General features: G+C 39.4%; 1 protein-coding gene across 18 annotated transcripts in view; it reads left to right on the forward strand.

Moving 5' to 3' along the window:
* DTNA (dystrobrevin alpha) overlaps positions 1–15,132 on the forward strand; it is a 410,756-nt gene that overhangs the window by 201,223 nt on the left and 194,401 nt on the right. Inside the window, exon 3 of one of the 18 annotated variants that reach the window (XM_055102481.1) lies at positions 13,969–14,077. The exons of the other annotated variants lie outside the window; for them this stretch is intronic. The gene's annotated coding sequence lies outside the window, so the exon portion shown is untranslated. The remainder of the gene's footprint in view (positions 1–13,968; positions 14,078–15,132) is intronic. 18 annotated transcript variants of the gene reach the window in all.

Raw genomic sequence — 15,132 nt, forward strand, 5'->3', positions numbered from 1 at the left:
GATGTATTGGAAAGCAATGTGATCAGGATCCCAGTGTCTGTCTTTCTTGATAACTAATCAATTCACTCTGTCTCAACAATTCCATTCATTCTAAACAGATTCCTTGGTATTAAAGTCGCTTTTCACTTAATCATTTTGGTACTTCACTTAGTTATTTTAAATGGAAGGGCCTTGCTATTTTCATTTCCTTCTCATTTATTTATGTAGACATGTTCCTTTTCAATCTTTTCTCAGAGGTCATCTCAACTGCTCATCTGTCCATTTTAATGTACTGTGGTTGGACTCTGAAGGACATGAGGTTCCTTCTACCAACAATTTTCATCTTTTCAACCAATGTCAATGTTGAACCGGCAATGCCTAATTTAGAGTCCTTTCAGACAATGTGCAAATGCCATCATGAACAGAATTTCTAAAACTCCTTCATCATCCTAAAGCTGGGAGACACAGGTATGAGGAGCTTTATGATATAGTTTAAGACAATGAATAACTTATGTTGCCAGTACAAGTCTTCCCCTTATTTGATACAGCTCTAAAAATTCTAATCATTAACATTTTTCTCCAGCTTTTGGAAATAGGATTTTATAAAATTATAATTTAAAAAAATACCCTTGGGAAGAAAAATGCACCCATTAATTATATATACTACATAATATGTAAATCTAATGAATTAGCAAGGAAGAGACCCCTGAAACAATGGTACAAACATTCAGCATTGGAAGTTGGGGTACACGTATGTGGGAAATGATCTCACCAACTTTATGATGTTGCCTGTAGGGTCAAGGGAAACACCTGACATCAAAGATAACTCAGGCTGAACAGATCTTAATGTCACATTGGGAGAGAGGGATGGGAAGAGTGGAGGTATTAGTCATTACAATAATGAACAACATTGTGATGGGAGATTTTTATGTATATATATACTTTAGGTTCTGGGATACATATGCAGAACGTGCAAGTTTGCTACATAGGCATACAGGTGCCATGGTGCTTTGCTGCACCCATCAACCCGTCATCTACATTAGGTACTTCTCCTAATGCTATCCCTCCCCTTGCCCCCCATCCCCCAACAGGCCCTGGTATGTGATGTTCCCCTCCCTGTGCCCATATGTTCTCATTGTTCAACTCCCACTTATGAGTGAGAACATGTGGTCTTTGGTTTTCTGTTCCTGTGTTAGTTTCCTGAGAATGATGGTTTCCAGCTTCATCCATATTCCTGTAAAGGACATGAACTCATTCTTTTTTTGGCTACATATTATTCCATGGTGTCTATGTGTCACATTTTCTTTATCCAGTCTAACATTTATGGGCATTTGGGTTGGTTCCAAGTCTTTGCTTTTGTGAATAGTGCTGCAATAAACATACGTGTGCATGTGTCTTTATAGTAGAATGATTTATAATCCTTTGGGTATATACCCAGTAATAGGATTGCTAGGTCAAATGGTATTTCTGGTTCTAGATCCTTGAGGAATCGCCACACTGTCTTCCACAATGGTTGAACTCATTTACACTCCCAATAGTGTAAAAGCATTCCTATTTCTCCACATCCTCTCCAGCATCTGTTGTTTCCTGATTTTTCAATGATCACCGTTCTAACTGGCGTGAGATGGTATCTCATTGTGGTTTTGATTTGCATTTCTCTAATGACCAGTGATGATGAGCTTCTTTTCATATGTTTTTTGGCCGCATAAATGTCTTCTTTTGAAAAATGTCTGTTCATATCACTTGCCCACTTTTCGATGGGGTTGCTTTTTTCTTGTAAATTGGTTTAAGTTCCTTGTAGATTCTGGATATTAGCCCTTTGTCAGATGGATAGACTGCAAAAACTTTCTCCCATTCTGTAGGTTGCCTGTTCACTCTGCTGATAGTTTCTTTTACTGTGCAGAAGCTCTTTAATTAGATCCCATTTGTGAATTTTGGCTTTTGTTGCCATTGCTTTTGGTGTTTTAGTCATGAAGTCTTTGCCCATGCCTATGTCCTAAATGGTTTTGCCTAGATTTTCTTCTTTGGTTTTTATGATTTTAGGTCTTACATTTAAGTCTTTAATCCATCTTGAGTTAATTTTTGTATGAGGTGTAAGGAAAGGGTCCAGTTTCAGCTTTCTGCATATGGCTAGCCAGTTTTCCCAACACCATTTATTAAATAGGGAATGTTTTCCCCATTGCTTGTTTGTGTCAGGTTTGTCAAAGATCAGATGGTTGTAGATGTGTGGCGTTATTTCTGAGGGCTCTGTTCTGTTCCATTGGTCTATATATCTGTGTTGGTACCAGTACCATGCTGTCTTGGTTACTGTAGCCTTGTAGTATAGTTTAAGTTAGGTACTGTGATACCTCCAGCTTTGTTCTTTTGGCTTAGGATTGTCTTGGCTATACAGGCTCTTTTTTGTTTCCATATGAAATTGAAAGTAGTTTTTTCTAATTCTGTGAAGAAAATCAATGGTAGCTTGATGGGAATGACATTGAATCTGTAAATTACTTTGGACAGTATGGCCATTTTCACGATATTGATTCTTCCTATCCATGAGCATGGAACGTTTTTCCATTTGTTTGTGTCACCTCTTCTTTCCTTGAGCAGTGGTTTGTAGTTCTCCTTGAAGAGGTCTCTCACATCCCTTGTAAGTTGTATTCCTAGGTATTTTATTCTCTTTGTAGCAATTGTGAATGGGAGTTTGCTCATGATTTGGCTCTCTGTTTGTCTATTACTGGTGTATAGGAATGCTTGTGAATTTTGCACATTGGTTTTGTATCCTGACACTTTGCTGAATTTGCTTATCAGCTTAATGAGGTTTTGGGCTGAGATGATGGGGTTTCCTAAATATACAATCATGTCATCTGCAGACAAAGATAATTTGACTTCCTGTCTTCCTATTTGAATATGCTTCATTTCTTTCTCTTGCCTGATTGCCCTGGCCAGGACTTCCAATACTGTGTTGAATAGGAGTGGTGAGAGAGGGCATCCTTGTCTTGTGCTGGTTTTCAAAGGGAATGCTTCCAGCTTTTGCCCATTCAGTATGATTTTGGCTGTGGATTTGTCATAAATAGCTCTTATTATTTTGAGATATGTTCCATCAATACCTAGTTTATTGAGTGTTTTTAGCATGAAGGGGTGTTGAATTTTATTGAAGGCCTTTTCTGCATCTATTGAGATAATCATGTGGTTTTTGTCATTGGTTCTGTTTATGTGATGGACTACGTTTATTGATTTGTGTATGTTGAACCAGCCTTGCATCCCAGGATGAAGCCGACTTGGTTGTGGTGGATAATCTTTTTGATATGCTGCTGGATTCAGTTTGCCAGTATGTTATTGAGGATTTTCGCATCAATGTTCATCAGGGATATTGGCCTGAAATTTTCTTTTTTCGTTGTGTCCCTGCCAGGTTTTGGTATCAGGATGATGCTGGCCTCATGAAATGAGTTAGGGTGGAGTCCCTCTTTTTCTTTTGTTTGGAATTGTTTCAGAAGGAATGGTACCAGCTCCTCTTTTTACCTCTGGTAGAATTTGGCTATGAATCCGTCTAGTCCTGGGTTTTTGTTGGTGGTGGTGGTGGTAGACTATTAATTACTGCCTCAAATTCAGAATTTGTTATTGGTCTATTCAGGGATTCAACTTCTTGGTTTAGTCTCGGGAGGGTGTATGTGTCCAAGAATTTATCCATTTCTCCTAGATTTTCTAGTTTATTTGCGTAGAGGTGTTTATAGTATTCTCTGATTGTAGTTTGCATTTCTGTGGGATCAGTGGTGATCTCCCCTTTATCATTTTTATTGTGTCTATTTGATTCTTCTCTCTTTTCCTCTTTATTAGTCTGGTAGCCATCTATCTATTTTGTTAATCTTTTCAAAAAACCAGCTCCTGGATTCATTGATTTTTTAAAGGGTTTTTCATGTCTCTATCTCCTTCAGTTCTGTTCTGATCTTAGTTATTTCTTGTCTTCTGCTAACTTTTGAATTTGTTTGCGCTTGCTTCTCTAGTTCTTTTAATTTTGATGTTAAGGCGTCAATTTTAGCTCTTTCCTGCTTTCTCTTGTGGGCATTTAGTGCTATAAATTTCCCTCTAAACACTGTATAGCTGTGTCCCAGAGATTCTGGTACATTCTGTCTTTCTTCTCATTGGTTTCAAAGAACATCTTTATTTCTGTCTTAATTTTGTTATTTACCCAGTAGTCATTCAGGAGCAGGTTGTTCAGTTTCCATGTAGTTGTGCAGTTTTGAGTGAGTTTCTTAATCCTGAGTTCTAATTTGATTGCACTGTGGTCTGAGAGACTGTTTGTTATGATTTCCATTCTTTTGCATTTGTTGAGGAGTGTTTTGCTTCCAATTACGTGGTCAATTTTAGAATAAGTGCTATGTGGTGCTGAGAACAATGTATATTCTGTTGATTTGGGGTGGAGAGTTCTGCAAATGTCTATTAGATCTGCCTGGTCCAGAGCTGAGTTCAAGTTCTGAATATCCTTGTTAATCTTCTGTCTCATTGATCTAATATTGATAGTAGGGTGTTAAAGTCTCCCACTATTATTGTATGGGAATATAGGTCTCTTTGTAAGTCTCTAAGAACTTTCTTTATGAATCTGGGTGCTCCTGTATTGGGTGCATATATATTTAGGATACTTAGCTCTTCTTGTTGCATTGATCCCTTTAACATTATGTAATGCCCTTCTTTGTCTTTTTTGATCTTTGTTTGTTTAAAGTCTGTTTTATCAGAGACTAGGATGGCAACTTCTGCTTTTTTTTTCTTCTTTCTGTTTGCTTGGTAAGTCTTCCTCCATCACTTTATTTTGAGCTTATGTGTATCTTTGCACATGAGATGGGTCTCCTGAATATAGCACACTGATGGATCTTGACTCTTTATCCGATTTGCCAATCTGTGCCTTTTCATTGGAGCATTTAGCCCATTTACATTTAAGGTTAATATTGTTATGTGTGAATTTGATCCTGTCATCATGATGCTAGCTGGTTATTTTGCCTATTAGTTGATGCAGTTTCTTCATAGTGTGGATGGTCTTTACAATTTGGTTTATTTTTGCAGTAGCTGGTACTGGTTTTTCCCTTGCATATTTAGTGCTTCCTTCAGGAGCTCTTGAAAGGCAGGCCTCATGGTGACAAAATCCCTTAGTATTTGCTTGTCTGTAAAGGATTTTATTTCTCCTTCACTTATGAAGCTTACTTTGGCTAGATATGAAATTCTGGGTTGAAAATTCTTTTCTTTAAGAATGTCGAATATTGGCCCCCACTCCCTTCTGGCTTGTAGCATTTCTGCTGAGAGATCCACTGTTAGTCTGATGGGCTTCCCTTTGTGGGTAACACGACCTTTCTCTCTGGCTGCCCTTAACATTTTTTCCTTCATTTCAACCTTGGTGAATCTGACAATTATGTGTCTTGGGGTTGCTGTTCTTGAGGAGTATCTTTGTGGTGTTTTCTGTGTTTCCTGAATTTAAATGTTGGCCTGTCTTGCTAGGTTGAGGAAGTTCTCCTGAATAATATCCTGAAGTGTGTTTTCTAACTTAGTTCCATTCTCCCCATCACTTTCAGGTACACCAATCAAACGTAGATTTTGTCTTTTCACCTAGTACCATATTTCTTGGAGGCTTTGTTTGTTCCTTTTCGTTCTTTTTTCTCTAATCTTGTCTTCATGCTTTATTTCATTAAGTTGATCTTCAGTCTCTGATATCCTTTATTCTGCTTGATCGATTCAGCTATTGATACTTGTATATGCTTCACAAAGTTCTCGTGCTGTGTTTTTCACCTCCATCAGGTCATTTATGTTCTCTAAACTGGTTATTCTAGTTAGCAATTCCTCTAACCTTTTATCAAGGTTCTTAGCTTCCTTGCATTGGGTTAGAACATGTTCCTTTACCTTAAAGGAGTTTGTTATTACCCACCTTCTGAAGCCTACTTCTGCCAATTCGTCAAACTCATTCTCCATCCAGTTTTGTTCCCTTGCTGGCGAGGAATTGTGGTCCTTTGGAGAAGAGGCGTTCTGCTTTTTGGAATTTTCAGCCTTTTTGCACAGGTTTTTCTTCATCTTCATGGATTTATCTATTTTTAGTCTTTGTTGTTGGTGACCTTCAGATGGAGTTTTGGGTGGTCATTTTTTTTGTTGTTGTTGATGTTGATGCTATTGCTTTCTGATTGTTTTCCTTCTAATAGTCAGGCCCCAATAGTCAGGCCCCTCTGCTGCAGGTCTGCTGGAGTTTGCTGGAGGTCCACTCCAGACCCTATTTTCCTGGGTATCACCAGTGAAGGCTGCAGAACAGCAGAGACTGCTGCCTGCTCCTTCCTCTGGAAGCTTTGTCCCAGAAGGGCACCTGCCAGATGCCAGCCAGAGCTCTTCTGTATGAGGTATCTATCGAACCCTGCTGGGAGATGTCTCCCCATCAGGAGGCATGGGTGTCAGGGACCCACTTGAGGAGGCAGTCTGTCCCTTAGCAGAGCTCGAGCGCTGTGCTGGGACATCCACTGCTCTCTGCAGAGCTGGCAGGCAGAAATGTTTAAGTTTGCTGAAGCTGCGCCCACAGCTGCCCCCTCCCCCAGGTGCTCTGTTCCAGGGAGATGGGAGTTTTATCTATAAGCCCCTGGCTGGGGCTACTGCCTTTCTTTCAGAGATGCCCTGCCCAGAGAGGATGAATCTAGAGAGGCAGTCTGGCTACAGTGGCTTTGAGGTGTTGTGGTGGGCCCCACCCAGTCTGAACTCCCAGTGGCTTTGTTTACACTGTGAGAGGAAAACCACCTACTCAAGCCTCAGTAATGGTGGAAGCCCCTCCCTCCACCAAACTTGAGAGTCACAGATCGACTTCAGACTGCTGTGCTGACAGCGAGAATTTCAAGCCAGTGGATCTTAGTTTGCTGGGTTTCTTTGAGGTGGGATCCGCTGAGCAAGACCACTTGGCTCTCTGGCTTCAGCCCCCTTCCCAGGGGAGTGAACGGCTCTGTCTCACTGGCTTTCCAGGCACCACTGGGGTACAAAAAGAAAACTCCTGCAGCTAGCTTGGTGTCTTCCCAAATGGCCACCTCGTTTTGTGCTTGAAACCCAGGGCCCTTGTGGCACAGGCACTCAAGAGCATCTCCTGGTCCGCAGGTTGCAAAGACCATGGGAAAAGGGTAGTAAGTTGGCCAGATAGCACCCTCTCTCATGGCAAGTTCCTCATGGCTTCCCTTGGCTAGGGGAGGGAGTTCCCTGACCTCTTGCGCTTCCCGGGTGAGGCAGTGCCCCACCCTGCTTCGGCTGGCCCTCTATGGGCTATACCCACTGTCTAACCAGTCCATTGAGATGAACTGGGTACCTCAGTTGGAAATGCAGAAATCACCCACCTGTTGCGTTGGTCTCACTGGGAGCTGCAGACTGGAGCTGTTCCTATTCAGCCATCTTGCCACAATGGGAGATTTTAAATAACTTGTTCTCAAGTAATTCAGATAGGTGATTTAATCATGATGTAATCTCAAGTACTTCTGTTGAACCACAGAGTATGTGAGAAAACCCAAATGTGTTTAAATGCAGAAATCATCTTTTATCCATCTTTGTATTCCTGGAAACTAACACAGTGCTTGGCACACTATTAATACTTTCTAAATAAATGGCTGGTGATTAAGGGCAAAGGCACAAAGCAATGCTGGCTAATGCTTACTGAGTTCTTATTTTATGCAAGAAATTGTTCTATATTCTCCCTTTCATGCCTAAACAACCCTATAACATAGGCACTATTATTATCTCCTTTTTTAAGGATTAGGAAACTCGGGTTCACAGAAGTTAAATAACCTGCCTGAGGTTAAGTAAGTTGAAGGTGAAAATTCAAGTCCAGATAGTCTGGCTTCAGGGCCTGAGCTCCTAATTGTGATGCTCCACTGCCTCTTAGGTAAAATAATCACCAAGTAATTTTAAAACACAGGAGCAACATTTTGTATTACTTAAAAACATTCTGTCACTTCATATAGCACACCTATATTAACAGACCTGCCCAAATCATGAACACTCACTTTGAACAGAAATTACCTCTTTTCTGTATTCTTCCTCTCCTTTCCTTTTAAAACATGACCGACTAAACTAACTTTCTAACTTATGTTCAGATCTCATCATTTTCATTCTTCAGTGATTTGTTCTATCTCAAATATCCCATTGCTCCTTTTACAAGATTGCTTAAGGATGTGTAATTTTGAGCAAGTTACTTAACCTCTCTGAGCGTCAGTTGACCAAGCTGAAAAGATAAGTCTATTTCACTTCAAGGACTAGGAAACCATACCTATAAAACAAAGCACAGTGGAGTTCCTGATGCATTGCATGTGTGAAACAAGCAGTTGAAAATATCATCCAAGTACTCTCATCCACTTTGGTTTCAAAGCCAGCATTGACTGCCTCATCTGAAGAAAATCTGTGTTCTGTATTCCTTAGCATGTCATAATACTGGTACAATGGACCTCTTGGGTCTCACTGCCTACCTTTGCTTCCCATCAGCTGATCTTTGCTAATATAGGGATATTTTGCCTTTCCTAAGCCATGCTCTTTGTTCCTTTACTTTTGCACATGCTGATTCTTCTGCCTAGACACTCCTCCCATCCACACCCCTCCCTAAATCCCCTTCATCCACATGCACTCATGTACTCTTACATAACTTGCAATATGCTAGTCATCTTTCAATATCCAGCACAGCTGCTGCTGTTACCATTTCACTAAAGTCACTGATGAACTTCTCATGGATCATAGTTATGTGTCCTATCTTTGAATGCACATAGACTTTTGGGTTATTTGTAGGGTATCAGCACCTAATGTAGACAACAGAAAGAAAATCAACCTTCATTATCAATCACAGCACCATATCTTAACTTCTCATGTTATTTCTCTTTTTCTTCTGAATTTTTCATCAAAGACAAATGCCAAGTCTCCTCCTCTTTGAAGTTCCTATATCAAGTTCAGAAGTAGTCTTCCTTTCTGGTTTTGAATGAACTATGGAGGGTCATATTTTGAGATAAATTTGAGTGCTTTCAGTGTAGTTAAGATCATAACACTTTATCCAGCCATTAGAAGTAAAAGAAGAGCTCCGTTCTGGGGAAGGAAACCTCACAGAGGGGGTCCGTGGCACTCTGTGCCAAGCATCAAAGCAGACGTTCCATGAACATTATCTTATTTAATCTTCATTATAACCCCACAAATTAGCTATTATTATCCCTATTATTCCGAGAAAAAAACTAGGGTTCCAATAGCTTAGCTAACTTGCCAATGTTGTATTTCTGGTAAGTGGCAGAATGAGAATGTTAGATCTTTCCACTGCAGCAAACTGCCACTCTAAAAGAGCTTTCCAATTTAATCCTATAAGAAGAATATGTTTGTTAGATAGTGTTAAAATTTTTCATTTAAAACATTTCCCAAGGAGTAAGCTATTTATAACTGCACAGATCTTTACTCATTGGCAAATAAGTTTATGTTTAGGTTGATGCTAAAATTAGCATTATTTCTGTTCAACAAGAGTTTAAAAGATGTAGCACCTTGTGGTTCTGCAAACTACTTATACAAAATCTTCTTTATTGATGTGCACATAAACCTGGAAATGATGGTATCTAAAGCTGTAGACTGATAGAATTTTAGTGCTAAATGTTATCTGGGATTACCACTGGAGGTGGAGTCTCTTTAAGGCAAGAGTTTCTGTCTCTCTTTCTTTTTTTCTCCTTAAGAATATTTATGAGATAAATATCTATGACTAATTATAAAAGAATTTCTTTAGAATGCAAAAAAATTTCCTAGACATAGTGATACTATTAGCACTTCTTAAAGAAGTACATAAACACGTTCTGAAATTTTTATAACACTATTCAAGGGCCATGCATAAGAATAATAATGTATATTAATAAACTCAAAATTAAATTTAATTGCAAAAGTCAGCATCCGTAGAGAAGGGTTCCTTTGTGAAAAGTCGTAAGATGCATAGGCAGCATTTATACTTATAATGATCATTCATGCATTCATTCATTTTTTAAACATATATTGCACATCTTCTATGTTCCCTGGCTCTATGTTAGGCACCTGGGAGCCTGAGATAAATAAAGTTTAATTATTTCAAGTAATATCCTAATTATATTTGCCATAGATTATATCATAGAGTCATAGAATATCATAGAATTGAAGCATCAGAAAGGATATTTCAGATAATGCAGCCCAGACCTCCTAATTTTTAGTCTGAGGAAATTGAAGACTAGAGAGCTTAAGTACTACCCAAATAATTAGCAGCAAAGCCACAACTCAGACATGTCTGAGTCTCCTACTACCCAGCTCTTCTCTACTATACAATAAACTAGCTAACATTTCTATATTCTTGAGTTTATTTTCCCCCAAGAGAAGATTCCTGGTCTAAGAAGAGAAGACTGAGAAAATAAAGTTGATTTTTCTTTTAAATATAATAAATAGAAGTAGATTTATGATTCATCAAGTATTAATTGAGAATTAACTAAATATCAGGAACTTTCCTACGAGCTGGTCATATGTGTGAGAAAAACAGAAATGTCTTTCTGGACCACATCCTGCTTGCCATCTTGTGTGCACTGTGTGTGTAAAACCCTAGCCTAAAGGCACTAAACTGCCCTTTAATGGGAATATTAAAATAGCCCAGGCAATGGCAGATATAATGTAATGCTAAAAATGGCAACTAAAGTGATTAGAACATATTTATATTTACTTTTTTTAAAAAACGTAAAACAGTGCAATCCTTAAACACCTTATGTATTACACTGAAAAGATACAGGTATATGTCTTTGGTCTACTACTGTTATATGAATAACTTGTTTTATGACTGTTTCCTGTTAAACATTTCAGAAGTGGAAAATAATTTTTTAAAATCTCAGTACATATCTACACTGCTATATCTCTTTGAGTAAGATAAACATACAGTATTTTAGAAAAGAAATGAGAAATCTGTTCACATTCCCATGTTATGTTCCTGATTAGTTATCTTTTGTTTGTTAATTTCCCCTTTACTTCCCTAGAAGAGCTTTGCAGAATGCTATTTACCTTTTCATAAGTATGATTTTTAAAACTATGTTATCACAAGAATGGATGGAGCAATGTTTTTCCATCAAAAACTAGAATTCTGATGGGTTTACAAAAGTTAGTAATAATGTGCTTTAATGTTAGTGCATTCTTAGTAATGACAATTTACTGTTTGAGCTTGTATTTTAGCCATCAACTGATTTTTGTCACTTTCAAAAAGCAAATGTTAAGTCTGTACAGAGTTTATTTTAGTGAAATCTTAAACTGTAAATTTGGTAGTTTCAAATTAGCAAAGCAGATAAATAATGTAGCTCTCAATTTTGTCTATTTCTAACCACTCTCTAACAGTAGGCTAGAAATTTTACTGCACTTTTGTCTGTGTATAATATGCCTTCACACTCAGGTAAAAACTTGCAGTATTTTTACTTCCAATCCTAGTTGGATAAGTAAGGTGGCTGTCTTTTTTTATGAATGGGTTTTTATTATATCATGTCTCCCTAATGTATGTAAACAGCTCTAGTGTCACATGATTTCCCTTCTGAAGTTGAATTTCTTCCCAGTGTAGTAGCATCCACAAAGCATATATTTGGCAGCAAAACAGCACTAGTACATTACAGATAAGGTTACATTCTTCCCATTCAGCCACAGCAAATGAGCCTGTCATCCCCTCAGTTAAACAGGTTCTGGTTTTATACTGAAGCAGATTTAGCCTCCCTCAGTTCCTATTCCTCGTGTGTGGTCAAGGGTGCTACCATGAGTAGGACGGAGCATGCCACCACCTGAATCCCTGGCATATTCCCACGGCACTTTGAATTCTCCTTTGGCAAAAAACATTTGCAGACATTAAGTACAATGGTAAAATTACTGTACTATAACAACCTTCCCATTCTCTCCTGGATTCTCCCTCCTTACAGTGCTAGAAGTGAAAGGACCTATGTAGCAGGACTTGTAAATGCCCCTAAATTCAGTTATTAACAGGAATTCTTCCATCTGATAATTACACCTTTGAGATTTCCCATATCGTCCAACCCTGGGGCTGTTGTGTGTAAAGTTGTAACTGCAAGCATGAAGGTTTTTCACTAAAATATTATTAATCCACCTCCTGAATCCACCTTCTCCCGATTTTGTCTTACCTAATAACAAAGGTAATAGTCTAGCTCAGCTCATGATTGCCTTCTCATTAAAATATTCAGATCCTTTTCATACTCATACCTGGGGCTTGTGTGTAACATACACAACCTTAATAAGCTGTGGTTGCCTGGTAACCAGTGGAGGCGCTAACCAGTGGAGACGGGTCAGAGAGTCTGAAGAACATAAATAACTGAAGCATTGACATTAGTTTCAGCTGGGTCACCCAAGCCTTAATTCTGCACTAGCCATCCCAGACATTTCTAATGGGCTGGTGAAACAGTAGCTTTCTCAGAAGTAGCTCCTTAAATCATAAAAACAAGAATTAGCGTTTAACATAATGTCCTTCTCTATGGTCTGATAGGAGTTTGGGGAATGACCATGGAAACAACAGGACCAGATCCTAATGCCTTTGAAATACTTTTTACAGAATACAGAATAAAGTGTTTGCAAGGACTCAACACTCTCAAACAGCTTTTTCCACGTGTTCCTGATTCTGTTTGCTCAGTTTCATTACGAAATTTTTTTTTTAGCATTTACCCATTCTCTAATATTATCTTTTACACGTTGAGTGGTTAAGGATTCTGAAACATTTTCCCTTTTCAAAGGCTCTTGCTTTAAAAAGCAATGTAGAAACAAAGAGAAAAATAGTTAGAATAAGCAGACTGATAGCAGGATGGTAAAATTAACCCATAACATAAATAATACCTGATAACTTCTGAAGAAAGCACACACAGCTTGAAGCATACCCAGTGCTGTTCCTTATACTGGGACATTTGGCCATATGCTGGGACTTTCAAAGCCCCAGGATAAGATACCCCTGTCTTAAAGTGTGTTACATTTTAAAGGGAAAAGAGAACATTACATTTTTATGAAAACAATAAGAATACACTATTGACTTGAAAGCAAAATTAGCGTGAGTTTTTAAGGGGAAAAAAAAGATAGGCCAGGCATGGTGGCTCATGCCTGTAATCCCAGCACTTTGAGAGGCCGAGGCGGGCGGAACACAAGGTCAAGAGATCAAGACCACCCTGGCCAACATGGTGGAACCCCCGTCTCTACTAAAAATACAAAAATTAGCTGGGCCTGGTGGCACATGCCTGTAGTCCCAGCTACTCGGGGGGCTGAGGCAAGAGAATCACTTGAACCCGGGAGGTGGAGGTTGCAGTGAGCCAAGATTGAGCCACTGCACTCCAGCCTGGCGACAGAGTGAGACTCCATCTCAAAAAATAAAAAAATAAAAATAAGGTAAAGGAATGGCAGCATTGGAAAGTAATTCTGTCACCAGACCCACCTCATGTACTGCCATTGCCTCACCTTCCCAGCCCACTGAGTGGGAAATTTGAAGAAGTACAGCTGTACGAGATAGACATTTCACTGTTTGGAAAGAAAGATGATTTTTTTTTATTTAAATGAGAAAAAATGTCACTACTCATAACCAAATGATTTGTTTGGACTCTGCCCTACATATGGGCAGGACAGAAAATTATTAACCACTATTTATTGAGAGCTGTTCAGAGGCCTGCCCACTTTACTCTAAAGCAGTGGTTCTCAACCAGGAGCAGCTTAGCTGTCCAGGGAACATTTAGCAATATCTGTAGGCATTTTTGATTGATGCCTGGGAGTGGAAGTGATACTAGCATCTAGTGGGTATAGTCCAGGGATGCTGCTAACAATCTACGATGCTCAGGGCAGTCCCTAAAAGTAAAGAATGATCTAGCCCAACGTATCAATAGTGCCAATGCTGAGAAATTCTTCTAAAAAGTACAAAGAGCTAAAGTAACTCTGTACCAGGCTCAATATGTGGTATTTTTTTGTTACCATTGAATCTCCACCACCATTCCTTTAGGTGAGTATTACTGTTACCTCCATTTTCAGATGATGAAGTGGAGGCTCAGAAGGTTCACTTGCTCAAGGCCGTGCAGTAAACAAGTAGTGGACCCTGAATTCAAAAGCAGATTCGTTTCCTCAAGCCAACTCCTGTGAGGTCATTGTGCTTCTTTCTTCAAAAATACCTACATAACTGCCTTCTGTGTTTTCTGAAACTCTTTGTCTCCACAGGGCCCCTATTAAAATGCATGTGTGTCATTTGAGCTGGCTGACAGGATAATTAATCATGGCCTATGATTCCATTTCCCAAGTGAATTTACTGGGTTCTAGGGACCTGGACTGGAGAAGAGATGACATTGTTAGAAGGGGAGAAAAAAGGTTCCTGAAAAGGGAAATTTCATTTTTAAAAGACCCTCTTTGATGGAGAAGATGGGATTCCAGGACAGGGCTTAGAGTGCAGAAAAGGCCTAATTGTGCACCGGGGATTTGATTGTATGAAATAGAGCGAGGCTGTGGTAGCAAGTATTGCAGGAGGAGGTGACAACTTCCTTGTTCTAAAGGAGAGGATAGGCTGATTCTTCCTGCTAGAGGAACCCATTGTCTCGCTTGTGGCCTGCCCTTGAGGGAATCTGAACTACTGGAACAGCAAAGAAGGCAGTCAGGCATGGGCACAGAAGAAGCCCTGGAAGTGTTGGTGATCACAAAACAGGAAGGTGACAATCCACTTTAGCCAACACTTGAAGCAAAAGAACCTCATCATCCTCAGCATGTGAAAAGAAAACAGTAACGTTATTTTCAGAGAATGGTTCTGTTCCTTGATTCATCATTCCCTTGACACACTCCTTCACACGATGCGTCATCTGCTTTTCAATGCTCCTGCTGATGGCCAGCTGCACTCTGTTACCTTTTCGGGCTCTTGTTGGGTCTTGCCTCTCCACTCGTCCTGTGCCCAGTCATACAGAACCATTTGTCGTCCCCCTGATGTGTCAACATTGTCTTCTCACCCTGTAGAGTCCCTTTTGTGAGTGAAGAGACTTTTCCCAGAAACTACCTGCATTAGTTTCCTAGAGTTGCTGTCACAAATTACCACAAAGCTTAGTGGCTTCAAACAATAGAAATTTTTTCTGTCATAGCTTTGTAGGCAAAAAGTCTGAAATTGAGGTGCTGGCAGGGCCATTCTCCCTATGAAGGTTCTGCGGAAGAATCCCCCCT

Source organism: Pan paniscus, chromosome 17 (assembly GCF_029289425.2).
Source record: "Pan paniscus chromosome 17, NHGRI_mPanPan1-v2.0_pri, whole genome shotgun sequence".
Lineage (NCBI taxonomy): Eukaryota > Metazoa > Chordata > Mammalia > Primates > Hominidae > Pan > Pan paniscus.